The 26393-nt window shown below is 45.7% G+C and overlaps 1 pseudogene; it reads left to right on the plus strand.

Annotated features, from left to right (window-relative positions):
• Positions 1 to 24247: 24247 nt before the first annotated feature.
• On the plus strand, positions 24248 to 24366 carry LOC148478358 (5S ribosomal RNA; annotated as a pseudogene).
• Positions 24367 to 26393: the final 2027 nt, after the last annotated feature.

Consider the following 26393-nt stretch of genomic DNA (forward strand, 5'->3'; position numbering starts at 1 on the left):
CCGGGTGTCACCCTCCAAAGGGGTGACACCAAAAACCGCACACTCCCCCACTGTTACAGTAGCTGCTGCAACGTCACAGACAGGGAATCTGCCTGCTGCCCGCCCATTCCCCCACCCTCTTCTGCAGCCGCCGCCAGTCCTGGCTGCTGTGCTTAAAAGTGTTTTTTTTTTTCTTTTAAAGAAGGCAGCGCGCAGCGAGTGACGTCATGGCGTCAACCTGCGCCGCCACTGCGGTTGAGGAGAGGAGCCCGCTGCCTGCCTGCCCTCTTGCCGCCGCTGCTGTTGGAAGTTAGAAGCCCGCCCACCGCCGCTGCTGTGGTTGAAGAGAGGAGCCCACTGCCTGCCTGCCCGCCTGCCGCCGCTGCTGTTGGAAGTTAGAAGCCCGCCCACCGCCGCCGCTGTTGGAAGTTAGGAACCTGCTGCCTCACCGCTTCCGCTGGAAGAGAGGAGCCAGTCAAGATGAAGGTAAAGGAAGCAAGAGGGCTGGCTGGGGACAGTAGTGGGGGAGCTGGCTGGGGACAGAAGAGGGTAAGAGCTGGCTGGGGACAGAAGTGGGGGAGCTGGCTGGCTGGGAACAGAAGAGGTGAAGTTGGCTGGGGACAGAAGTGGGGGAGCTGTCTGGGGACAGAAGTGGGGGAGCTGGCTGGCTGGGGACAGAAGTGGGGGAGCTGGCTGGGGACAGAAGAGGGGGTGGCTGGCTGGCTGGGGACAGAAGTGGGGGGGCTGGCTGGCTGGGGACAGAAGTGGGGGAGCTGGCTGGGGACAGAAGAGGGGGTGGCTGGCTGGGGACGGAAGAGGGGAAGCTGGCTGGGGACAGAAGTGGGGGAGCTGGCTGGCTGGGGACAGAAGTGGGGAAGCTGGCTGGGGACAGAAGAGGAGGTGGCTGGCTGGGGATAAAAGAGGGGGTGGCTGGCTGGGGACAGAAGTGGGGGTGGTTGGCAGTCTGGGGACACAGAATGGAGGGCTGGCTGTCTGGGGACACAGAAGGGGGTCAGGCTGTCTGGGAACACAGAAGGGGGGGCAGGCTGTCTTGGGGCACAAAAGGAGGGGCAGGCTGTCTGGGGACACAGAAGGGGGGGCAGACTGTCTGGGGACACAGAAGGGGGCACAGGCTGTCTAGGGACACAGAAGGGGGGCTGTCTGGGGGCACAGAAGAGGGGCTGTCTGGGGGCACAGAAGGGAGGGGCAGGCTGGGTGGGGACACAAGGGGGGCTGGTTGACTGGGGACACATGCTATTTTCTGTGGGGGAGCAATGTTATTTATCTCTATGGAGAGCACTGTTATTTATCTCAGTGGGGAGCAATGTGTTTTTTTCCCCTTGGGGGGGGGGTGACGACTGATGGTGTACCTTGGAAAGTTTAACAGGTCTTGCTATCCCTAATCCTGTGGTTATGTCAAAGTTATTTATTCATAAGGTAGTCTTTTCATTTGAGACCATGCTCTTTATCGTGAGACCACATTTACTATCTTTACCTTTTTTTGTGGAAGGGGGGCGTATTTTGGAGGTTTGCACTGGGAGCTCTAGCCCATTGAAACGGCCCTGTCACTGTCCCTGCAAGCAAGAGTAGGCTCTCTGGGCCAGTCCAATGTCCAGTCTGGACTGGTACTGTTATGTTAAGTGGCTATGCTGCCATCATAGTTAGTGCCCGCTGTATCTCGCCAATGCAGCGCTACAGGTCCCATGAGATGATGATGTCATCATCTCACGAGTCCCTCTCTCTCTCTGCTCATGCCCGCCGGCATTCTGGGAGGAGCACTGCAGTGTGAGTACTGGACTGCGTGACTGGTAAGGGGGGAGAGAGCCTGGAGCTGTGCACCTTGGTCCTGATTTTTTATTTTTTTTTGGGTGGAGGGGGGGTGTCACCATGAGTTTTAGCACCGGGTGACACCAACCCTAGTGACGCCTCTGGTCACCCCTGACCACTAGTCAGCCTGGGCCGGGGATCCCTGGGGAGCTGGGGACTCCCCAATAAAGGGGTCTCCCTCTCTAGGGCCCAGGGCTATCCTTGGCACCCCAGGAGAAGTGGGTGCTGGATTGATTGTGTATAGTGTGGTGTATTTAATGATAGTAAAAATATTGGCCCTCATTCAGAGCCGTTCGTTAGCATCAGTACGCTCGTTGCATTCCGATGTTGTGAAACCACGCATGCTCCGGTGTTACACCGCGCATGTGCGTACGGCAGATTGCGATTTTTTTTTCTCTCGTTCGTCAAATTGCGAACAGGAAGTGACATGTCAAATGTGATTGACAGAACAGGCCGTTTTGGGCATTGACGTGGGTGGAGATGGAAAAACGCAGGCGTGGTGAGGCGTTTTTGGGGCGTACATATATTTTCAGATGCGAACGTCAAATGTGTTCGTACCAAGTCATACGTCACTGGCTGATCCTCTTTCCGTTCAACTTGCTCGCACAGATTGGGGTGTGGATTACTCGACCACAATGGCGATGGCCTTGTCCTCCGGTCCGGGCCTCCTCGATGTTTCATCGATTTATCACGGCTTGTCAGAAAAACAATCAACTTTGAATTGCAAACCAGCTTGTAATGTGTTTGGAAAATAGTTTTTTTGGTTAGCACAAAACCGTATGCAGATGAAAATCTCAGCTGCTAATTTCAGGATTACACAATCAATTAGCGTACATTTGTAGGAATGTTCTTTTTTTTTTATTTTGGTGTTGTGCTATTGTAACAATAATGTCATCATGTTTGTGTGTATTTTCCCATTTTGCTTTGGCCAGGAGAATTTGCATCCTTTTTTTAATTTTAAAGTGTTCCTTAAAGAACCCTTTTTTTAAAACCCATTTTTTTTTTTTTTTTTTAGGTCATTTTTGGCTTGTGGGCCAGGATTAACTCTAAACCATTTTTAAAATAATGTCACAATACAATGGAGAACATTTGTCAAATTTTTAATTTCATACACACATTTTTAAAGTTTTCTGGTGCATTTTGCAAATACACTTTTTGGGCAGTGTTAGGCAATAATAACTTAAATAATTCTGACAAACATATTACCACCAGTGTTGGCCAACTTAAACAAACACATTAAAAACAATTCACAAGAAAGGGGAGGGAAGTTTTGGCCCTAAAGGAATATGGGGCAAGCACAGAAGGAGTGTGGGAAAAGTAGCCAGTGCTGTCATCATTTTTTTCCCCGTTTGGGTGGGGTAGGGTGGGCGCCAGACCGGGTCCGGGATGTCCTCTGGCTGGCCTGTCCAGAGGCAGATGTTGTGGCCTCTGGACTAGGCACAGGGCTAGGCACATTTGGAGGAATGGCTGTTGTTGGGCCAGAGGTGGAGGATCCTGATGTTCCAGCAGGAAGGGAGGTCGGCTCCACCATGTGCTGGTGAATGAGCTGCTCCAGGGCATTGGCTATTCTGATGTTGGCCCTGGTATTTTCAGCCAGAGCCTGACCAATGGTCACGTTGGCCGCAGCATTTTGCTCCAGGGCCTCAGCCACCCGTAGCAGACTGGCGTCCATCTCTGCAGAATCTCCGTATGGTAATCCGATTTAAAATTGAGTTCTGTGAGGAGGGACACTGCCTGCGAGGGGGATTGCCCTGGACTGGCTTCTGCAGGGTCCTCAGCAGGATGTACTGGTTCCTCCCCTGCAGAGCCAGCAGAAATTCTGCGGCCAAGGCTCCCCTCTGGAGCAGACTCATCCGCCTGTGTCTCTGTGAGAAAAAAGAGAAAAGAGTCACATTAGAATCTACATATTGTCACAATAACATTTCAGAGTTGGTTACATCACAACATTTACCTGGGACAACATGAGGAGCCGCAAAGTCTGGCATGTCCGTATCCATGTTGGACACACCAAACACCTCCACATCCTGCACACACCCCTGTGCCAGCTCTTCCAAATCAGTCAGCTCCAATGACACAGGGGTGGGACCCCCACCTGTCCCCCTTGCATGCCTAGCCCTGTCAGCCAGTTTTTGCTTCAGGCGATATTTGAAGTCTTGCCATCTGTGGGTGAAAAAGTTGGCATTATTCCTGCATTATTTGGCTCTGTATCCATTTTTGTTTTTTTAGTTTTAACTTACCGGCGTTTGACATCCCGGGCTAGACGGACATAATCACCCACCCTATTGACAGCACTGGCTATCTCCTCCCATATTCTCCACTTCTGGCTTACACCCATATTCCTGTCTGCCTGTGGAAGGATGTCCACACACTTCTGAACCAAAACCTCCATCTCTTTTCTTGTTAATTGTGGCTGCCTTTTCTTTTTGCCAGCTTTATCCGGAATACTGGGCCCAGCAGTCTCTTCCATGTCATCCTCAACACCTATTTAAATTAAATTAATTTAAATTTAGATGTCAATCTTTCACTATATTCTGGTTCAAAATAATCCTTGAATAGAAATGAGAGAAATACTTACCGGCCGCCTCTTGGCCATTGTTTGGCTGGTCTGTAGCCATTTTTCATGAAAAAACTTGAACTACACCAGACCGTTTGTTTTTTTACGTGACGTATTTATACATGCGTCCTTATTATTCGACCGCATCATTGATTGTGCGTTCCTATGATCCGTCCTTAATTTGAGCGGGAAACTAAACACTATTTATGGCTTTTGGCGACTCGAGTCGAGGTGGCGGGTGTTGTTTGTTGGAGGTTGCGTGGTTCGGAGTGTATTGTTGGAGGGAGTAGTGTTTGGAGGAGGTTTTTTGGAGTGTGTTCGAGGCGTTTTTTTTTAACCAACTTTCCGTTCGCATTTTTTGGTGTGGTTATTTTATTTGTGGTGTATTTTTGGTGTAAGTTTTTTCCCGTCATCCTTGTGTAAAATATGGATCTACATTTTTTTTTTCTACTGCAGGGTCCATAGGGTATCCACAGGATACCTTGGGGTATAGGCGATGGCGGCAGACATCCAGGCACCACAGTTAAATTTTAAGCCTCCCAGGATGCACTGGGGTCCCTCTCCTATACCCCGCCCCCGAGCCTCAGGCCACTCAGTTTTCGTCGGTGCCTGGCCGGACCAGTCGCACCGTACAGAGGGGGGTCTTTTCAAGGCCCCTGAAGATTTCTTCGCAGCTGTGGCTGCACAACTAGAGTGCTCCAGCATAGGACAGTCAGTATTGACGTCCATGCTGTCACTCCTACACCCCGCTGGTACCAGTACGCCGGTACCTATCCGGGGATGCTGGTTGGTAGCTGGGGTCACAGCTAGCGGTGACCCCGGCTACCTGGACTGTGGCCGGATGCACGGGGGACAAGGTAAGCGGCGGGGTCCCGCGGTGGGCACCCGACGGTAACACAGTCCTTTTTGGTCCCCAGGCAGGGGGCTCCCTGGGGACCGGCTGCGCGTGGGGCCAGGTACTGATCCTGCGCCTTCCACTAGACCACCAGGGACAGCGGACCGCAGCATGTGCGGTACAGCGCGGTGTCCCAGGGGTTAATAGCAGGCCAGGGGAGAACGCCTTCCCTGTCTCACAGCCGGCGTCTCCCCCGCTGCACAGTGCCATTCCACAGCGGTCTGAGCGGGCTGTGTCAGCGCTCCTCCCCCGGGCCCGCCTCCTCTCTGCTCCTCGGTGGCCATTTTCTCACTACATGTGCTGGGAATGACAAACGCTGCTGGAAGCTGTTACAGGTGCCATTGCGGTCCGGGTCCCCCGCATACCTCTCCTTCAATAAGGTCAGTGTATGCAGCACTGTTTCCTACCAGGCTCTGGTCTGTGTAGTTGATTGCAGTGCCTGTAATGCAGGATGTTATCTTTGCATTGTATGTGACTTAAATGCTAGCGCTGTTTGCCTGTACTTTCATTTCTGACTGTCAGCCTTTTTTCCTATCCCTGTTCTTCTGCTACAGCCCTTGCGGTGCGGTGTTGCAGGGTGTTTATTACCTCACAGTAAACGTGGTTTTTCTGTGTGGGAGGTCACATGCGCTCCGTTCACAATCCTCATGTCTGAAAGTGAACGAGGATATCCTCTTCCAGCTATAATGTACTGATATCATGTGCAGTTAGCGGAGGGATATGTAGACGCTGAGGGTTTATGGAGGGCATGTTGTATTATATATCACGCCCCATTTCTGTCACCGTGCCTGCACAAAAAGCGACCGCCCTCGGCTGGCTAAGATGCTTACAGCCCTTGTGGGCAACACTCCCTGCGTTTCCCCATAGGGGTTATCGCAGCGAGTGGTGGTCTCATCACATGCAGGGGTCCCTGGACAGTTGATGGTACCCCAGTGTATCCTGTTTTTCGCCCCCCCAGGTCTCGCAGGAGCCTGTGTGGGTGAATTTATTGTCCAAATGGTATAGCACCTGATGGACGTTTTTTGCAGGGGGAGTCACCATTTCGGCCTTCTAAACGGCCTTTCGGGTCTCAGACGGGTAAGGACATGATGTCTGATGACTGTGACATTATTGACTTTTTCAGACACGAGCCCCTTAGTGCAAAGGAGGCGTAGTCTGGGTCTAAAGTCTATATACCTGGCCTTATACGGGCAGTCCGTGCGGCTTTGGTTATTACATATCCCCCGTGGCTAAATCCAACTATGCCTTCTTTAAGGATAAGGGTGTTGCCACTGTAATTCCTCTATCTGGTCAGGTGGATCATTTAGAGGAGGCGTGGAAAATCCGGGTAAGCGGTTCCAGCCTCAAAAATGGTTGACCTTTTGCATACCCCTTTGCGGATAATTATTTTTCCGAATGGGAGTTACCTTTACGGGTAGATTCTCATGTTACACGCCTAGTGAGGAGTGTTACGTGGCCCATGCCCTCCAGGTCCTCCTTGAAGGAGGTTACACATTGCAAGGTGCAAATATATCTAAAATCCAATTATTCCCTTGCTGGAGGGGCTTCCAGGCCGGCTATGACCGTGTGCTGGGGGGCCAGAGCCATGGAGCGCTGGGTAGGTAACTGGATCTCTGCACACTGACTCTCCAGCAGAGCAGGTGGATAGTGGCAAATTCTCAGAGACTTAGCCACGTTCATAATGAGACAGTCTTACATATAGCCTACTCCTTTCCAGAATCTCCTCGGCAGCAGTAGCGGCTCGGCAGCAGTAGCGGCTCACCGTTCCCTGTGGTTGCGCTCTTGGAAAGTGGATGCAGATTCCATTTGGAATGCTTTGCCTTTTACGGGACAGGTCCTGTTTGGCCCTCATCTGGACACAATTGTGGCCCCGCAGGCAGCAGCTACGTCTGCCTGTCTGCCATCGGCTACAGTCGCATCGGGGTCTGGGGTTTTGTCTTTTCGGCCCTGTGAGGCCAGGGTAAGTCTAAAATATAGCTTTCCAAGACAGTCAGTAGCCAGGAAATCTGCTCAGCCATAAGAACAGGCTTGGATTACAAGACGTCCTACTCCCAAGTTGGACTATAAGCCTTCAGCCTCAAGGGACGGGCCTCCTCTCGGGGGACCCCAGAGTTGGAGGCCGGCTTCTCCAGTTCACCCAGTGCTGGTGTCTGACCTCCACGGACACTGGGGTAAGAGAAGTATTTTCTTGAATGTATGTCCTCTCCTCCCGGTAAAAGCCTCTCAGACGGTTTTTCATTACAGGTCTTCTGTCAATACAAGACAAAGCCCTGTAATTTTTGAGGGTGTTACACTCTATGCTACAGGCAGGAGTTATAGTACCTATTCCGTTGCCCCAAGGGGAACGAGGTATTACTCCATCCTCTTTCTTGTATGGAAACCCAATGGGTCTTACCTGGACATCCTCAACCTCGAATCCTTCAACAAATTCTTAAGGGTTCCTTGGTTCAGGAGGGGGACCCTGCATTCCATCATTCAATGGAGCCTGGGAATTTTGTGGTGTCGTTGGATATATTCAGGGTGACTACCTGAATGTCCCTATTTTCTTCGAACACCAGTGTTTTTCCTCAGGTTTGCAGTGGTCGATAAGCATTTCCAGTTTTACCAGGGTCATGGCAGTTATGGCAGCCCACCTGCAGATGCAGGGGGTCCGCTTGTTACCCAATCCGGGCGACCTCCTGGTGTTACCAGAGTCTCCAGAGAACCTTCAGTGCCATCTGCAACGGACAATATCTGTGTTGCTACGTTAGGGCTGACTGATACACTGGAAATGGTCCTCTCTGATTCTTCACAGAGGATGCTCCATATCCCAACATCTGAGGATCTTTGTGATTGAGGAAAAGATCTCTGCATTACAGGCAAAGGTACGCAGTTGCCTGCAGAGTCGCCGAGTGTCTATTCACTCGGCAATGTGGTTCCTGGGTTCCAGGGTGTCGCTGTTCGACATGTTGGAGAGTACCCAGTGTCACTCTAGAAAAATTGATCCTCTCCGGATGGGATGGGTTGCCCCATAGGATAAAGTCAATAGTGCTTTCCCCGAAGGTTTGTCTCTCTCTGGCCTGGTGGCTGCGGAAAGCTTACCTAAACAAGGGGCACCCCCTTTGGGATTGCGCACCGGGTCCTTCTGACAACGGACGCCAGTATCCGTGGCTGGGAAGCAGTGACAGGTCCACACTTGTTCCAGGGCAGGTGGACTCAAGTAGTTTTTGCGCTTTCCATAAACATCTGAGAACTCTGGGCACTATTCACGGTTCTCCAGCATGCAGGACAGGTCCTCCACGGAAATACCGTGCAGGTACGGTCTGACAACGCCATCATGATGGCTTATGTAAACCACCTAGGTGGTTGCCGAAGTCGGGCGACACTAACAGTGGTGTCTCGAATTCTGGCTTGGGTGGAAGGCTATATCCCTGCCGTCATCGGCAGTGTTCATTCAGAAATCCTCAGATGGAAAGCAGGCTTTCCCAGCCGTCAGGACGTGCATTCAGGGAAATGTCCTCTTCATCAGGAGGTGTTCAATCTTCTGGTGAACAAGTGGAGCCTTTCAGAGATGAGACTCTTATGGTAGACGTATGTTGGTCCAGTGGACCTTCTAAGTTGTGTACCTCGTCCCTCCGTTATCCCTTCCTCCAGTAATAGCAAGAAGGAGGCGCGCTCCTGCTGATAGCTTGTGCGTGGGCCAGACGGCACTATTACTCAGATCTTTGGAGTGTTTCAGTTAACACTCCGAAGCTGTTACCTCTACGACCAGACCTGTTGTCTCAGGATCCTGGCTGATACCCAGACCTGGGTTGTCTGTCCTTGCCGGTGTGGCGGTGGAGACTGCCCTCTTAAGGTCTAGGAGTTTTTCCAGCTCTATAGTTAACAGGGCCTATGTCCATGCTAAGAGCTCGGAAGATTTTATCTGCAAGAATTTACCATCAGGTATGGCATACTTTCTTTCAGTTGTGTCGCCCTACAGGCTCTGCTCCTCGGGTATTCCGGATATCCAGAGTATTGGCTTTCCTACAGGTGGGCTTAGATAACGGTCTTCGCCTTGCTTACCTGAAGGTGCAGGTTTCTGCCCTGTTGGTTTCATCGTAGGATTGCTACTCTTACTGATGTCCGCACCTTTGTGCAGGGTATACATTATATTCAACATCCCTTTGTTCCACCTGTGGCTCCTTGGGATTTGGCTGTGGTCTTTAGGGCTCTCTGAGGACCGCCATTTGATCCACTGGGCTCAGTGGACTTCAAATGGCTTATGGCTAGGAATGTATTCCTTCTGGCCATTGATTTGGCTGGTAGGATCTCAGAATGGGGGGCTCTGTCATGTAGACCTCCCTCTTTCTCATCTTTCCTAGGAACAGGGCAGTGCTTCGCACTTGCCCTGGTTTTGTACCTATGGTGGTGTTTAGTTTCCACATCAATGAGGAAATTATAGTACCTGCCTTTACTTCCCCAGTCCTTTCTGCTGGTGAGGCCTCTTTGGATGTGGTACGGGCTCTAAGAATTTAAGTTGACCGTACCAGTCCATTTAAGAAATCAGACTCTCGGTTTTGTCCTTTCTGGTTTCCATAAAATAGGTTGGCCTGCCACTGCGCTAACTTTGGCAGGATGGATTCACAGGTCTTTCTGTTCCATCCTCTTTTAAAGCTCTTCCACTAGGTCTGTGGGTCCTTCGTGGGCAGCTCGACGTGGCGCTTCAGCGGTTCAGCAGTGATTGGCAGCCACGTGGCCATCTGTCCATATTTTTGTAAGGTATTATGTTTTTGATACCTTCGCCTCTCAGGATGCTTCCTTCGGGCGGCGGATTCTCCTTACAGCACAGGAGCGTCCCCACCCTTAAAGGATACTGCTTTGGGACATCCCCAAGGTATCCTGTGGATACCCTATGGACCCTGCAGTAGAAAATATGAGATATGGTAAGAACTTACCCTTGTTATCTCTATTTCTACGAAGTCCATAGGGTTCCACAGGACTCCCGCCCTGTCACACCTGTACTGCAGATGGGCTTTGATCTGGTCACCGGTTTCTCCGTCTCCTTCTGGTGCGAATGTGATTCTTGTGTGTTCCAGACTTTCTTCTCTCTCTTTTTTGCTCCTGCTCCGGCCTATGGCTTGTTACGAAACTGAGTGGCCTGAGGCTCGGGGGCGGGGTATAGGAGAGGGACCCCAGTGCATCCTGGGAGGCTTAAAATTTAACTCTGTGGTGCCTGGATGTCTGCCGCCATCGCCTATACCCCAAGGTATCCTGTGGAACACTATGGACTTCGTAGAAATAGAGATAACAAGGGTAAGTTCTTACCATATCTCATATTTTTTGGGTCCAAAAATAATTTATTTTTTTTTTTCTAGGTTTTTTTTGACTGTGCCCCAACGATGTTTTTGTTCTGTGACTTATTTATCGTGTATTGGTAAGTTTTGTTTTTAACTTGATTGTAAAATGTTCATGTATTGTTTTTCGCACATTTTGGACTCATTAAATTTTTTTTATGGTTTTTGGGGATGTTAAAAATGCTAACCATTTAGCGCACTTTGGTAGGCTTTATTCCCCTTGTAAAAATGCGAACCATTTAGCGCACTTTTGTAGGCTTTATTCCCCTTGTAAAAATGCGAACCATTTAGCGCACTTTTGTAGGCTTTATTCCCCTTGTAAAAATGCGAACCATTTAGCGCACTTTTGTAGCCTTTATTCCCCTTGTAAAAATGCGAACCATTTACCGTACTTTTGTAGGCTTTATTCCCCTTGTAAAAATGCGAACCATTTAGCGCACTTTTGTAGGCTTTATTCCCCTTGTAAAAATGTGAACCATTTACCGTACTTTTGTAGGCTTTATTCCCCTTGTAAAAATGCGAACCATTTAGCGCACTTTTGTAGGCTTTATTCCCCTTGTAAAAATGCGAACCATTTACCGTACTTTTGTAGGCTTTATTCCCCTTGTAAAAATGCGAACCATTTAGCGCACTTTTGTAGGCTTTATTCCCCTTGTAAAAATGCGAACCATTTAGCGCACTTTTGTAGGCTTTATTCCCCTTGTAAAAATGCAAACCATTTAGCGCACTTTGGTAGGCTTTATTCCCCTTGTAAAAATGCGAACCATAGCACTTTTGAAGGCTTTATTCCCCTTGTAAAAATGCGAACCATTTAGCGCACTTTTGTAGGCTTTATTCCCCTTGTAAAAATGCGAACCATTTAGCGCACTTTTGTAGCCTTTATTCCCCTTGTAAAAATGCGAACCATTTACCGTACTTTTGTAGGCTTTATTCCCCTTGTAAAAATGCAAACCATTTAGCGCACTTTTGTAGGCTTTATTCCCCTTGTAAAAATGTGAACCATTTACCGTACTTTTGTAGGCTTTATTCCCCTTGTAAAAATGCGAACCATTTAGCGCACTTTTGTAGGCTTTATTCCCCTTGTAAAAATGCGAACCATTTACCGTACTTTTGTAGGCTTTATTCCCCTTGTAAAAATGCGAACCATTTAGCGCACTTTTGTAGGCTTTATTCCCCTTGTAAAAATGCGAACCATTTAGCGCACTTTTGTAGGCTTTATTCCCCTTGTAAAAATGCAAACCATTTACTGTACTTTTGTAGGCTTTATTCCCCTTGTAAAAATGCGAACCATTTAGCGCACTTTTGTAGGCTTTATTCCCCTTGTAAAAATGCGAACCATTTAGCGCACTTTTGTAGGCTTTATTCCCCTTGTAAAAATGCGAACCATTTAGCGCACTTTTGTAGGCTTTATTCCCCTTGTAAAAATGCGAACCATTTAGCGTTCAAATTCTTGGTTGTTTTTTTTGGGGCAAATTGTGGAAGTCCTCTCAATGTAGGTTTACTATTGTTCAAAATGTGTGTTCACCCCCTTTATTTTGAACCATTTTCAAAAAACACAAGATTACAAATGGCCACCCCAAATTCTAAACTTTTTTTGGTATTTTGAAATGTAGGTTTTTGAAATCATGACAATACCCCGGCATGTAAGCATCTTTGGATTTTATCGTAAAGATAAGTATTTTTTTGTCTTTTTTGGGGGCAACATACCTTAACTACAATTCTTACCATTTCAGGTTGATGTTGGTCGTATTATTGTGGCCATGCTGCCGGAAGCCGACCAACCTCAATCTCGTCCCAGGTGTAGGCATGCAAGGCCCCATATATATAGAACACGTGTCACCTTTTTGGAATGCCCGATGATGAGGTGTTAAGGCGCTACCGTCTTCCGCCCCAAATCATCATAGACACTCTCTCATTAATAGAGAGTGATCTTGAGCGGCAAATTGACAGTCCTACAGCAATACCACCACTTACACAATTTATGGCTGTGTTACATTTCTGTGCCTCAGGATCCTTTCAAACCACGGTGGGAATAGTTGCGGGAATCTCCCAATCCTCCTTTTCAAGGATCCTGAGGGCAGTGATGGAGGCCCTTTTCAAGCATCCATCATTTTATTAAAATGCCTTTGAATATGGGTTCCCTTAGTGTGGCGAAGGCCAATTTTTACCAAATAGCTGGCTTCCCACACATCATAGGGGTTGTGGATGGTACTCACATACCACTTCAGCCTCCAGCACGGCTGGAGGCCATTTTTCGGAACTGAAAACACTATCACTCACTGAATGTAATGGTATGTGATGCCTCCCTCCAGATCCTGTCCCTGAATGCAAAATTACCCGGGAGTGCACATGACTCATTCGTCATCCGGCAATCAGGGATTTGGCATAAATTAAACAACCTACAAGCTGGTGATGCGTGGCTTCTGGGTAAGTGGAGACCTTTTTAAGATACCAATGCAAAGCTTGATACACAGTGATCCTGATTTTGTATCTTCTTTTTCACAGGAGACAGTGGCTACCCTTGCACGCCCTGGCTGCTCACTCCTTATTTGGCTCCCACACCAGGGCCACAAAGTGAGTATAATTCCACACTTACAGCCACCAGGCAAGTGGTGGAGCACTGTATCGGCCTTTTAAAAGGCCGATTCAGATGCCTCCACCGCTATGGTGGCGAGCTCATGTATTTGCCGGATATGGTTTCGAAAATTGTGGTCCTGTGTGGGATATTTCACAACATCGCCATAAGGAGTGGTGTCCCAATGCAGCCAGAGGATGCCTTGCCTGAGGATGGCCCGCCGAGGTTGGTCGGAGGTCAGTATGTGGGGGGGGCCATACGCGATGATGTTGTGGCCCGTTTTTTTAGGTAATTATTGTCCCAAATGAAGTTAGATGACACAATGTAGACATGTAATAATGTAATTAACAATTTTAATTTTTTTTTATTTTTTGTGTGTTTTATTCCATAATATTTTTCGTGAAAACCATGACTACTACCTGATCGTAAAAATTGACTTCATGTGGACACATTAGATTTAACTTCTGGACCAAATTTGTCGTCAACTCATTTGTGGAATCATGTTGGCATGCTACTTCGTCAAACAGTTCTTGATTGTTTTGTGTTTGTATATTTTGGGTGTAGGCTGATTTTCACTGTGTGTATTGATTGTCCTTAATCACTTTGTGTTTCTTAATTTTGATTAAATAAATTTTAGTTACGTTAAAAAAAACATTTCCTTTCTAAATTACATGCAAGTGTAACCTGGTTCAAAAAATGAAAACTTGCTTAAGGGCTAATCCTGTAATGATTTAAATTTTGCAGTATTTTACCATGCTTAGTGGCTCAAATCAAACACCCCAAGGTATTATGGTGAATCAGTATGTTTTCGAATCTTGGCCTAAACAGGTTTCATTTAATATTTACCTTAACCCCCCCCAAAAAAAAAAAAAAAAAAGAATATTCTACAAACCTATTGGTATTGTTAGGTGTTGAATGTGCCAGCTTACATAATTCAGCTTTCTACAATCTAAGTTACAGTACTTTAAAATACTTGCTGCAATAGTCGACTTATGTAAGGTTAAACAATATAATATTTACAGAGAAGGAATGAGACTTTAAACAAAACTTTTTTTTTTTTTTTTTTTTAAATGTCCAAATTTGGCAAACACAAAAATTAATGGCGCAGGATCCCCGCCATGTGATCGAGGACCACCAGCATGCCTATAACATGGCCCCTCAGCCTCTGCACACACGCTGCTGCCTCCGTCACCCGCCTATGGTCCTCTGTGGGTTAAAAATTTGAGGTGCTTAATAAAAAAAACAACATAATTTTGTTTGACAAACAACTGCCAAAGGAAATGCAACTTTACAAAAAGTGACAATTTGGACAAACATTACAATTCAAATCCAACATTCTTGGCCCAACTAAATTCCCAAAAATGACTCAGAAAACTAAAAATTTTAAAAAATGAGAAGTACGCAGAAAAACTACTTTGGTGGGTACCGTAAACAAGAGATACAAGTATGAGTGTTTGGACATGTGTGATATGTGTAAGGGGCAAACATCATAGACATTTTTAAACCAAGATATATATATAACAAACATTATAAATAAGTAAAATTTGAAAAATGCACAGGCAAAGGATAACATCCCCCCCCCAAAAAAAAAAAGGTAAAAGGGAAACATACCGTTGACAATGCCGCCTGGACCTGTAGCCCCACCATCGTCCTCCTCGGAGGTAGGCCAATGCAGGTCTGTTGGAGGAGGGGTGATTTCTGAAGGGGGGGAGGGGGTGTAAAAGAGAGGGGTGGTTGGAGGGGAGGGTGATGAAAAGAGAGAGGGGGGTTGAGGGGAGGGGGAATTTTGAGGGATTGGAAGTATCCTAGAGGGAGGGGCATCCGGGTCTGGCCAGGCTGGGTTGGAGGGTGAATTAGGGGTAGGGTGGGGAAAGGAGGATTGGCTGGGAGTTGGGGATAGGGGACGTGGCCGACGGCATCGCTGCCGATGATGGCGTAGTCTGCGCTCTGCCCCTAAATGATGGATAACAATTTAAGTTTTGATTAATTTATAACCTTGAAAACATCGTCAAAATTTATTTACCAAAAAAAAAAAGGAAAACATGCACACGCAGATATGTAGTAAATAAACAAACAGGGCAAGAATGAAAACATGCACACGCAAATATGTAGTAAATAAACAAACAGGGCAAGAATGAAAACATGCACACGCAAATATGTAGTAAATAAACAAACAGGGCAAGAATGAAAACATGCACACGCAGATATGTAGTAAATAAACAAACAGGGCAAGAATGAAAACATGCACACGCAGATATGTAGTAAATAAACAAACAGGGCAAGATTGAAAACATGCACACGCAAATATGTAGTAAATAAACAAACAGGGCAAGAATGAAAACATGCACACGCAGATAGGGCCGCAAAATAAAAAAGGAAAGCGATAAAAAAAAATCTTACTTTCAGCTATACGCTGTCTAAAACATGCCAGCAAGCGTGGTGTGCGGCGTTGAAGATCCGACCACCTGCGCTTCAGCTGGCCAATCTGTCGGCGTGAGTCGAAGGAGCGCAGGCGGCGGCGAACCTCCGCATAGGCGGATCACTTCTCTCTGTTGCTGATGGGGGGAGGCTGGCTGGTTATCCGCCGGTCCATTACCTCCATCAGGACAAGAAGCTCCCGCCTGGTGAACGCAGAGGCTCTCATGATGGCAATGGTGGATTTTGGAAAAAACAGTTTTAATAAAGACAAGATAATAATTTTGATTGGCTAATGTATTTGGAAAATTAACAGGAACCATTCTATTGGTTAGTGTATGAGTCATGTGTTCGACAGGCTCAAAAATCTAATGTGAGTTATGATTGGCTCAATGCAGTGACATGCGTTAGCTAATTTAAATCAAAAAATGAAACAAGTAAAATATGCGTCAGGCAAAACACGGAAAACAATAGGAAAAATGACAAAAACATGTATTTTGGATAAAGGAAACCATTGTTTAAACCGTACGTATTCTGCGTGAAAAAACAAACACGGACAAGAGTAAAGTTTATTGAAAAGGAAAAAAAAACGAATTTCAAACATGTGAAGAGCAATTTAGCTAATTGATCTCTTGATTGGCATGATACGATTGAAGTAGGTATGCAGAATGAACGAGCAGGTAATCGAAATCTGACAGGCCCACTTCCAGTTTGGACTTGTGCGAGCGTTCCCTGCATGCAAAATTGGAGATGTACGGTCGCAATTTGGCTCGCTCGTTAGCTAGAGGAGGGGTTGGGAGACTATGGGGCGGAAGATTAGCTGCGTACGAAATTACGAGCGAGCGCTTGAATTTACATTTTTCGGCACGTACGCCGAACGTGCGAACGGCCACTTGCATCCGGGTATGAATCAGGCCCATTGTCTTTTGCGAGCAGCGTGATCGCTCCCCCCATAGGCATAGGAGACTGCTCCAGCTGCTGTGAGCAGTCTCCCACTGCAGCCCAGCACACAGCAGCGTGTGCTGGGCTGCTGTGATGTAGAAGGGAGGGGGGCGGTACCAGACCCAGGCCCCCGCCGGGCCCCTCCAGCAAGTCCGGGCCCGGGTAATTTGTACCCGCTCCCCCCTCCCTCTCGGCGCCCCTGTGTGGAACTACAGGTTCCAGCAAGCCTCCCCGCATGCTGGTACTTGGAGACCACATGATCCGACAACTTATAAACTGTGATTCCAGAAACCCACTGAGGTTTATACAGGCGGTGGAACAATATCCAATACTTGGCTTATTTACAGACCTAAAACTATGTAGCCAATCTTTCTAGGATACTCTCACCAGATGATTATAATAACAGGCTAGAGGACTTATTGTTGAGAGAAAATCCCCCCTATAAGGCCATTTCAATACATCACTCATTCCTACACACTCCTATACAATACGATAAGCAGAAAACTGGTCTGGCACAATGGAGGGACTATTTTCCATCTCTAAGTACAGAAACATTGTTGAACATTTGAATTATCTGTTAAACTGGTACCTGCAGCATCATATACAGAATTATTCCTGAATATACTACACAGGACATATCTATCACCCCATCGCAGATATGTTATGGGGTTGTTAGAGAATCCGTCGTTCCTTAGATGTGGGGCACATGGGGCTAAATTGATGCACTGCCTATGGGAATGCCCAATAATACGGAGATTTTGGACCCTGATAGGGAACTATGTTAATAGACATTTGGTAAATTGCTTACCCTTGTCACCTGAATGGGCAATATTCGGTATTACACCTGCAGGTACCAAAATGGCACACGGGGTTCGGAAATTATTAATAATGAAATCAGCAGTAGCAAAAAATTTTTTTTACAAGTATGGATACAACCCACAGCTCCCACACTTACCCTATTTTTGGGTATTTTTTTTTTCATATTTTCCAAATGGAATGGTTGGAAATCTTGCTACAGAAAGAAAGTTTCACAGAGAAATTTTTCGAGACATGGGAAAGCTACATAGACACATTGTCTCAGATGGTCAAAGTACAGATATAGAAATGTTTCAGAAATACGCTTTGGTACGAAACATGAGTTTGCGCGCAAGACCCCACGATATCCCTTAATACTATCTAGCTTTTGGTTGGGAAATGATGGTTGCGGACCCAGGCGTACACCATTTTATTTATATTCTCTTTTGGATACACCAATGTGAAATATGCTGTTAACTTATTCTATTTATATTCTCTTTTGGATACACCAATGTGAAATATGCTGTTAACTTATTTTATTGGTATACTGACCAATGGTTATTAATATGTAATTTCCTATACCCACAAATGAAATTGCTTACTTCAAATTTTACTTCGTATATCTGTCATACTTCAATAAAGAAAAAATGTTGTTGAAAAACAAAAAAAAAAGATGGCCGCCACGAGCCAATCACGGCTCGCGATGTCATCGGCCCGCCCCCTCAGCTGCTTATATAAGCCAGCGTGAGGCACTGACATGGCAGTCCTATGGCAGGGAGGCAGCAGTGAAGAGCTGCCGAAGAAAGAAGACGCCTGGGAATTCCTGGGGGAGGTGGCAGCCATATAAAAGAGCTTAAAGGCTGCCACCCCTCGAGTGAAGGTGCAGGAGAATAAAATATTAAAACAATCAGTATTCTGTTTTTATTTTAATATTTCTTTTACAGGGGTACTATAGGTACCAGCAGGCCCTTAATGCCCTACCTGATGGTACTTGTGGTTCTCCAAGTACCAGCATGCAGGGGAGGCTTGCTGCAACCTGTAGTTCTACTGCAAAAGACAATATTTTAACTCTTATGCACCACATTTATACACAATCCTCCCGGCACCCAACGCCCAGGGGTGCCAGGGATAGCCAGGGCTATCAGCCCAAGCCTGGGGTGCCCTGGAGAGGGGGACCCCTTTATTGAGCGGTCCCCACCTCCCCAGGGATCCCCGGCCTGGGCTGACTACCAGTTAGGGGTAATGCTTTGGCATGTGGCATTACCCTCCAACTAGAAAAAATGTGGTACTGGTTCTGGAATTTACAGGGGAACCCTACACATTTATCCCCCTGTATTTTTAGAACCATGACCGGATCAGAGCCCAGTGCTGGTTGCGCTAAATACAGGGGACTCCCTACGTCATTTGTCCCCTGTATTTTGGTAACCTGGACTGGTTCTGAATAGCCTGTTGGTGGTTGTGCTTAATACAGGGCACCCCTACATCGTTTGTCCCCTCTATTTAACACAACCAGTACTGGGTCTTCAAAGCCTGGGGCTGGTTGAGCTTTGGGGTGAGGGCAGGCCATTTATTATTTTTTAAATACTTTTAAATTATTTTAATCTCACTGATCCGTCCATGCATCTGTATCTTTTATCACAGGTGCTTGTCACACTGATCTGTATGGGCATCTGTGTTTTGATGCATGCAGGGATACTAGGTGAGTATGTGAGATAGTGAGTGTGCATGTATGTGTTAATAAACTTGTACTTTCTAAGTGTGTGTGTAATGTATTTTTTTAAATATTTCTTTGGCAGTGGAACTACTGGTACCAGTGAGCTCGTAATGCCCTTCATGCTGGTACGAGTGGTTCTCCAAGTACCAACATGTGGGGCAGGCTTGCTGGACCCTGTAGTTCTCCTACAAAAGACAATATTATTTAATCTTTTTTTGCACTACACTATACACTTTCAACCCAGCACCCAACACTCCAGGGGTGCCGAGGATAGCTCCGGGCTATCAGCCTAGGCCTGGGGTGCCCTGGAGATGGGGACCCCTTTATTGGGGGGGGTTTCCCACCTCCCCAGGGATCCCCAGCCTGGTATGACTAGTGGCCGGGTGACCTGGCAAATGGGTTCTTCTGGCTGTGGCATTACCCCCCCTCCCCTCTAGAAAGGATCTGGTGCTGGTTATGGGTAATACAGGGGACCACTACACTTTTTGTCCCTTGTACTTCCAAAACCAGGACCGGCACTGCTGAGCCCAGTGCTGGTTGCACTATATACAGGGGCACATACGTCTTTTGCCCCCTGTATTCTGGCAACCAGGACTGGCTCTAAAAAGCGTGGTGCTGGTTGTGATAAACACAGGGGACCTCTATGTCGTTTGTCCCCTGTATTTTCATAACCAGGACCGACTGGTTGTGCTTTAGGGAGGAGGGGACACGCCATTTAAAAAAAAAAAACAATGTACACTGATCTCATTGCTCAGTCCATGCATCTGAGTCTTAATGTTATGTTTTTTCCTCAGGTGCATGCACACACCAATATTACTGATCCATGTTGGCATCTTTGAGTCATTTTTTTTAACACAGATGCCTGCATCACAGATCTCATGATTCATGCATGCAGTCAGCTATCTTTAAATCTTGCACAATAGTTCTTATGTCAAAATGTGCTGTTTAGGCTTCATATCGTGTCCTGGAGTGCCAGGGAGTGTTCAAGGGAAATCTTACAGTATATTGTATCATGAGCACATCGTTCTGTGTTTAGGGGCCTTAAGAAGCAGTTTAGGGCCATCAGTGCCAGTGAGCCCCTTTGTCCCCGGCTGCTGGACCTGTGCACTGCCCCGCTGCTGCCACTGCTCCGCACCCCCGCTGCTGCCCCTGTGCACTGTCCCACTGCCCTGCATACCTGCAGCCTGCCCCCTACAGCCCTCTCTCCCTCTGCACCCCCAAAATACCTTACGTGTGCTGTGCCCTGCACCACCAGTGCTAGTGTACCTTTTTGTTGCCCTTCTTCCCTGCAGGTGGCCCGATTTGCTGCTCCCATCCCTGACGGTTAATAAATTATAAAAAAAAGCTATGACATTACATAGACGAAAAAACTTACGGTTTCACATGTCTCATTGAGGCTTCTTAGACATGATCTGAAATTTCACAAAACCTACGGAATTTCTGACACTAGCAAACTAAAAAAAGCAATGAAATTCCGATCATTAATGCTGACGCCTCAATGGACATGTTCCTTGCGTAATACAGATATGGTATGCCATCACACCCTGTGGTTAACGGCAGATTCACCACTCTCACAGAGTGAGATTGCTGTCACTCACAAAATGGTGGAGCTGCTAATTCACAGAATTGTGTGCTCATTGGAATACACACATGCAGTCTTTGCAACTGAGGTCTGAGCAGAAGATAGAGCTGCGCAGATGGGATAAGATTGGGGTGGATGGGGAGAGGAGACAGAGCGGTGTGGATGGGGGAGACAGAAAGGCGTGGAGAGGGGGAAGATTAAGCAGTAGAGATGGGGGGAAACCAAAGTGATTCAGATGGGTGGAAAACAGTAGTGTGGATGGGGGGGGGCAAAGTGATGCAGATAGGTGGAAAACAGTGGTGGGGGGAAGACAGCAGCATGGATGGGGGGAGACAGAGTGGGAAGGTTTGGGGCTACAGAGCAATGTGTATGGAGTGGCACAGATTGGCATGGACCCAAGAAGGCAGAGCAGTGCAGATGTGTAAAGACAGATTGGTGCGGATGACAGAATACAGACTATCACAGATGGGAGAACACACAACAGTAGAAAGAGTGGCAAAGATGAGGGGAAGGCAGAGCAGTGTGGCTGGGGGGAAGGTAGTGGTGCAGATTTAAGGAAACAGATTGGCACGGATGCAGGAAGACAGGGTGGTGTGGATGGGGAATTCCTACTAGCAAAGTTGGGAGACCACACAGCAGTAGGGATTGGGGAAGATATAGCAGCATGGAGACGTTTAACGGAAGATAGTGTACATGCATAGACAGAGTATAATAGTTTTAGCAATTAGGGGCTAAATGTGTACTCTAAATGAGATAGATGTATGAAGTGAGAAGGATGTTGAAACCCAGAGGGATTGCTCTGGTGAACGAATGGAAAGATTGTGGGCACTGAGTGGGTTGTGGGAGCCACATAACTGCTCAGACCTCAGTTGCATAGATTGCATGTGTGTATTCCAATGAGCACACAATTCTGTGAATTAGCAGCTCGACCATTGTGTGAGTGACAGCAATCTCACTCTGTGAGAGTGCTGAATCTGCAGTGAACCACAGGGTGTGATGGCATACCATATCTGTATTGCGCAAGGAACATGTCCATTAAGGCGTTAGCCTTAATGATCGCAATTTCACTGCTTTTTTAAGTTTGAGTGTCAGAAATTCAGTAGGTTTTGTGATATTTCAGATCATGTTTAAGAAGCTATAATGGGACATGTGAAACCGTAATTTTTTTTGTCTATGGAATATATATATATATATATATATATATAACAAATGTTTTAACTATTTAAAAAATATAGTTAAAGTCAAGTTTTTTTTAACAGTATACATTTTTGTTCCAAAAAATGTCCCCCCACTGACTCCAGGGAGTACCACCAGCCATTAAAAATAGAAGGAGAGACTCACTCTCCAAGAATTACATTCTCTACAGCTGGTTTACAGAATACATAATTTATCCTGTGCATAATCTCTTCCCAGATACCCTTTCCCCCTTTTTTTTCAATCAAACCTGAATATAGCTCTTCCCGAGTAAGTGGGTGGTCTGGGCGGAATTGCGTAATCATAGACCCTCCCCTGCTTTGCAATTCCAGTATTCTCTGCATTGTATATTGGTGGGCAGGGCCACAGTGACATGAAAGCACTGTCACACCCCTGCAATGCCCACCTGTGCAGTGCCACGCCCCCTGTTTTGCCAAACTGGCTGCCTTCTCCCACAGTACTAGACATGCCCCTGGGTGGTGCTAGACATGCCCCTCCAGTGGTGCACGCCCTAATAAACTAGGCTGCGCAGGCCTACAAACATAGTTCAGCTTATGGGCATATTTCTGGAGATATTACAGTCTTGCCCATTTCATAGATCCTGCTCTGAAAGGTATACTCAGCTTTTGGAACCATTTTTGTGTTTGGCTACTTAACCTTGAGATCTGCAGTATAGTTTTTGTATTTGCCTGTACTTACTGTAAAACCACTCAACACCCACGTGAGACCTTTATTTATGCGTCCAGGCTTTCTATATTGTTTCTTTACTAAGCAAACACGGCAGTGACCTGAATTCCCCAGTATCCAGGAATCACAGCTGTATGTTCAGCAGCATCCAAACAAAAGACTGTTCTGATGGAAATACCCTTTCACCAATTCCCTGCTTGCGGCCTCAATAGTCTCTTCTAACAGACATTTCAATTTATGGTGCAAAGTCACAACAAAAAGCACATTTATTAACCTGGTACTGAGCAAGCATGTACTGCGGGCCTGATTCAGCACGGATCACAACTGCGATCGCACGCAATGAAGCTGTAAAATATGCTAATGTCTGCCACCGCTCAGCCCACTATACTTTCTCGCATACGTATTACCTCACAGTCCTGAGTATACATCAGCCTCTCATGCACAATTACAGCAGGTCTGACCTGACTCAAAAAGTCTCGTCACACGCAGTGAGCACTAAAGCTGCGCAGGCAATCGCAGTGGCTAATTTATGTACGCCCAAGCAACGGAGTTCAAACGGACAGGCACACCTGTGTTTCTGCAACCACTCCACAGTCACCACCCCCACACGCTCATGGCCTGTCACTCACTCTGCCATGGATTCCACAGTGCATCTGTAATCACAGTGCGATCGCCGCGCATGCGCAGTACGCAACAATCTGCAAGTCTGCATACACGGTTGCTATTGCGGTCCATGCTGAATCAGCCCTGTATTAGCACACTGTAGCAGAGTGCACCTGGGCATGTGACCTATTAGCAGAGTGCGCCTGGGCATGTGACCTATTAGCAGAGTATAGCAGAGTGCGCCTGGGCATGTGACCTATTAGCAGAGTATAGCAGAGTGCACCTGGGCATGTGACCTATTACCCTATTACTACAGTGGCGAAGCACTTTCATCATGTACACTCTGGAAGGACACAAGATCTGAAGGTTTTCTGTTTAGAAAAAGTCAAACTAGGTCTTAGAGGAGGAGATTTGAATAAAGCCCTCCAGAAAAAAGAAAGCAAATGGATCTTTCGTTTAGGAATATTGATACCTGGTGGTCTCAATGAAAATATAAACTATAGTGTGTTCCTGACTGACTAATCACTCTACTTTCTCAATATTTCTAACTTGTTATATCTCTACAAACATTTTCCCACTGTCCATACTAGTATAATTTCTTATAGCAAAGGGTTTATATATACTGATATATATTTCAATAAGTCTTCATCGTCATATTTTTTATTCCTTTATATATTATAATTTTTTTTTTTTTCACTTTCTTTCATTGAAGTTTACGTTTTAATATTTATTTATTTTCTATATAGCAATGTTATGTACTCCTATTCTTACCAACCGATTCTACAGATAATTTACAATTAATCACTTCTATTTTTTTCAATATATCTTTTGTCTTTTACACATATTCATCAATAATTTGGGTTAATACACCCATCATAACCAAGCACCCCCCTTTTTTTTTTACAATTACACCAGTTCATTAGCTCTATTTATTTTTTTAGAGCTTCTTCTGCACTCCTATATCAATTTTCTATATCATTTATTCTCCAACTACCCCAGTACTCACATTATTATTTTTTTCATCATTTATCTTTTACACTGTATATTATGTTAAATTTATTAACTTCTTTAATATTTTTCTGTCCATCACTTCATCCTTTTATATATTTACATTATAGTCACTCACATCACTTCACACTTTTATTATATTGATATATTATCATTATTATAACCTACAGCCACACCACACTGGACATGCCCAATCGCGTCTGCTCTTGGAAGCTATGTAGTGTTGGGCCTGGTTAGTACTTGGATGGGAGACCACCTGGGAATACCAGGTGCTGTATGTATTATTTTAATCTATTAAGTTTATAAGTATATATTTTTACTATAATTAATATATCCTCTTTAAAAATATTTTCTCACAAACTTTTATTTGATACTTATGTTTTATGAAGTTTATGCATGAATTTCATAAGATTATCGTTATTTGTTCATTTGCACTATGATAGTGCATTATCCAACATTTGTGTGCTGTCAGACACACAAAATCTCTCAGTTTGTTTACATTTGCTAATTTTGTTCTTTGGATACACCCCTTCCTTTCATGATGGGCTGTTTGACATCCCCTGGTCATTGGTTGGATGTACAGCCACTCGGCAACACAGCCCTATGATTGGGCAGACTTTCTGTAAAAGGCAGGAAGCCAGAGCAAAGTCTGGTGATTAGGTGAACAAGACTCCTGGTGAAACATGTGTCCTGTCTCTGTCTATGCTCATTTAGCATGCTAATCTCTAAATAACCACACCAGCAGCTCTGACCCACGGACTTTTCCTGTGAGGTATCTTTCTATTGCTCTCCTGCGCTCTCTCATCTGAGTCCTAGTCTGTGACTCCCCCTGCAATGCCTGAGAGTAACAGGGGTGAGACTTAGTTCTATTCTCAGACAGCAGAAGCGCTGTCTGTTGTTTCCCCTGGAATAAATGCTGTAGTCACTCTCTCATCCCCTGTTTGATGTAGACAGGGGAAAGTAGAAGTGACTCCACGTTACTTTATTCCATGTCTTTCTTCCTTCAGCTTAAACCCTTTCATATATATCTATTTATGCTATATAAATGTCAAATTCTGTTTTCATTTAGTACACGTGCAAAAAAATTTTTTTTTTTTTTACTGACGAGAGTGTCACTACTCAGTATATATACTATTGCTTCTCTTTGTTCATGAACATTTTTTTTAATTATCAATGATTTTTTCTTTATATATTGTAATTCACCTTATGCATTTACTTACCCTTGTGTTGTGACACATAACCCTGTTTTTTTCAGGGCACATCCTTATTACATATGTACACAAATATGTTGTATTTGTCCATGGTTTAGGTTAATATTCAGTACAAGTATAATTTTTCTGTTATTTTTCTTTATTGCACTGAAGACAGTGTCATTATTCAGTACATGTAACACTGTCATTGTGTACTTACCATTATTGTTTGGATTTTTTTTTCTTTTTTATACATATTTTCTGTTTTGAGATATCACTTTGTTTCTCACAGTGCAAACTGCTATTATATGGCAATTTAATATACGCATTTATCACTACTCCATGGTGTACTATTCTTTACCTAGCATATCTGCTAAAACCAATATGAGTTAACATACTTGGGATAAAAGTCCTCCCAAACACAATCCTCTTAGTTATATGAGGACACAGACTTTATTAATATCAGCAATGTCTATATATGTGTACTGATATTTAATTACAATATATATCCCTCACTCATCTACAGGGGACACAGATTTCAAAGCTGCTGGATTATCCTAATAAATCATCTTTCTAATACCCCTTTTCCACCTAAATTCCGGGTCTGACCCGGAGTTGGAACAAAGTTCCTATCCGGATCAGACCCAGAATTTTGCCGGCGCTGACTCGGGATATTCCCGAGTCTGCGCTGCTCACACCGCAGTCGGGTCTGCATAGACCCGGCTTTTGCAGAGTGAAAGTGGACGCTTGGAGATGATGTCATCTCCAAGCGCCACTGAAGCTGGACCAATCGGCCGGCTAGCAGCGCACTCTAGGTCTTCGTGACCCGGAGTGCGCTGTTCCCATAGCAGGGTTTCACGGGCTATGCCCGTGTTAAACCCTGCTAGTTACCTGGGTTGGATTGCCGGGTCACTCGACCCGGCAATCCAACTCTCTCCCCTTTTACACCAGGGAGCTGCCCGTTGAACCCTTCAAAAACCCGGGTTTTAGCTCCGGTGTAAAAGGGGTATAAGTTATCATAGTGTGGTTTCTTACAATTGTTTCTGACCGACTATCATTTATGTATATGTCGATCACAACAGAAATCTAATTTAAAAACTACTATAGTTCGCCAGATA

Source organism: Taudactylus pleione, unplaced genomic scaffold (genome assembly GCF_031769625.1).
Source record: "Taudactylus pleione unplaced genomic scaffold, aTauple2 ptg000660l, whole genome shotgun sequence".
NCBI lineage: Eukaryota > Metazoa > Chordata > Amphibia > Anura > Myobatrachidae > Taudactylus > Taudactylus pleione.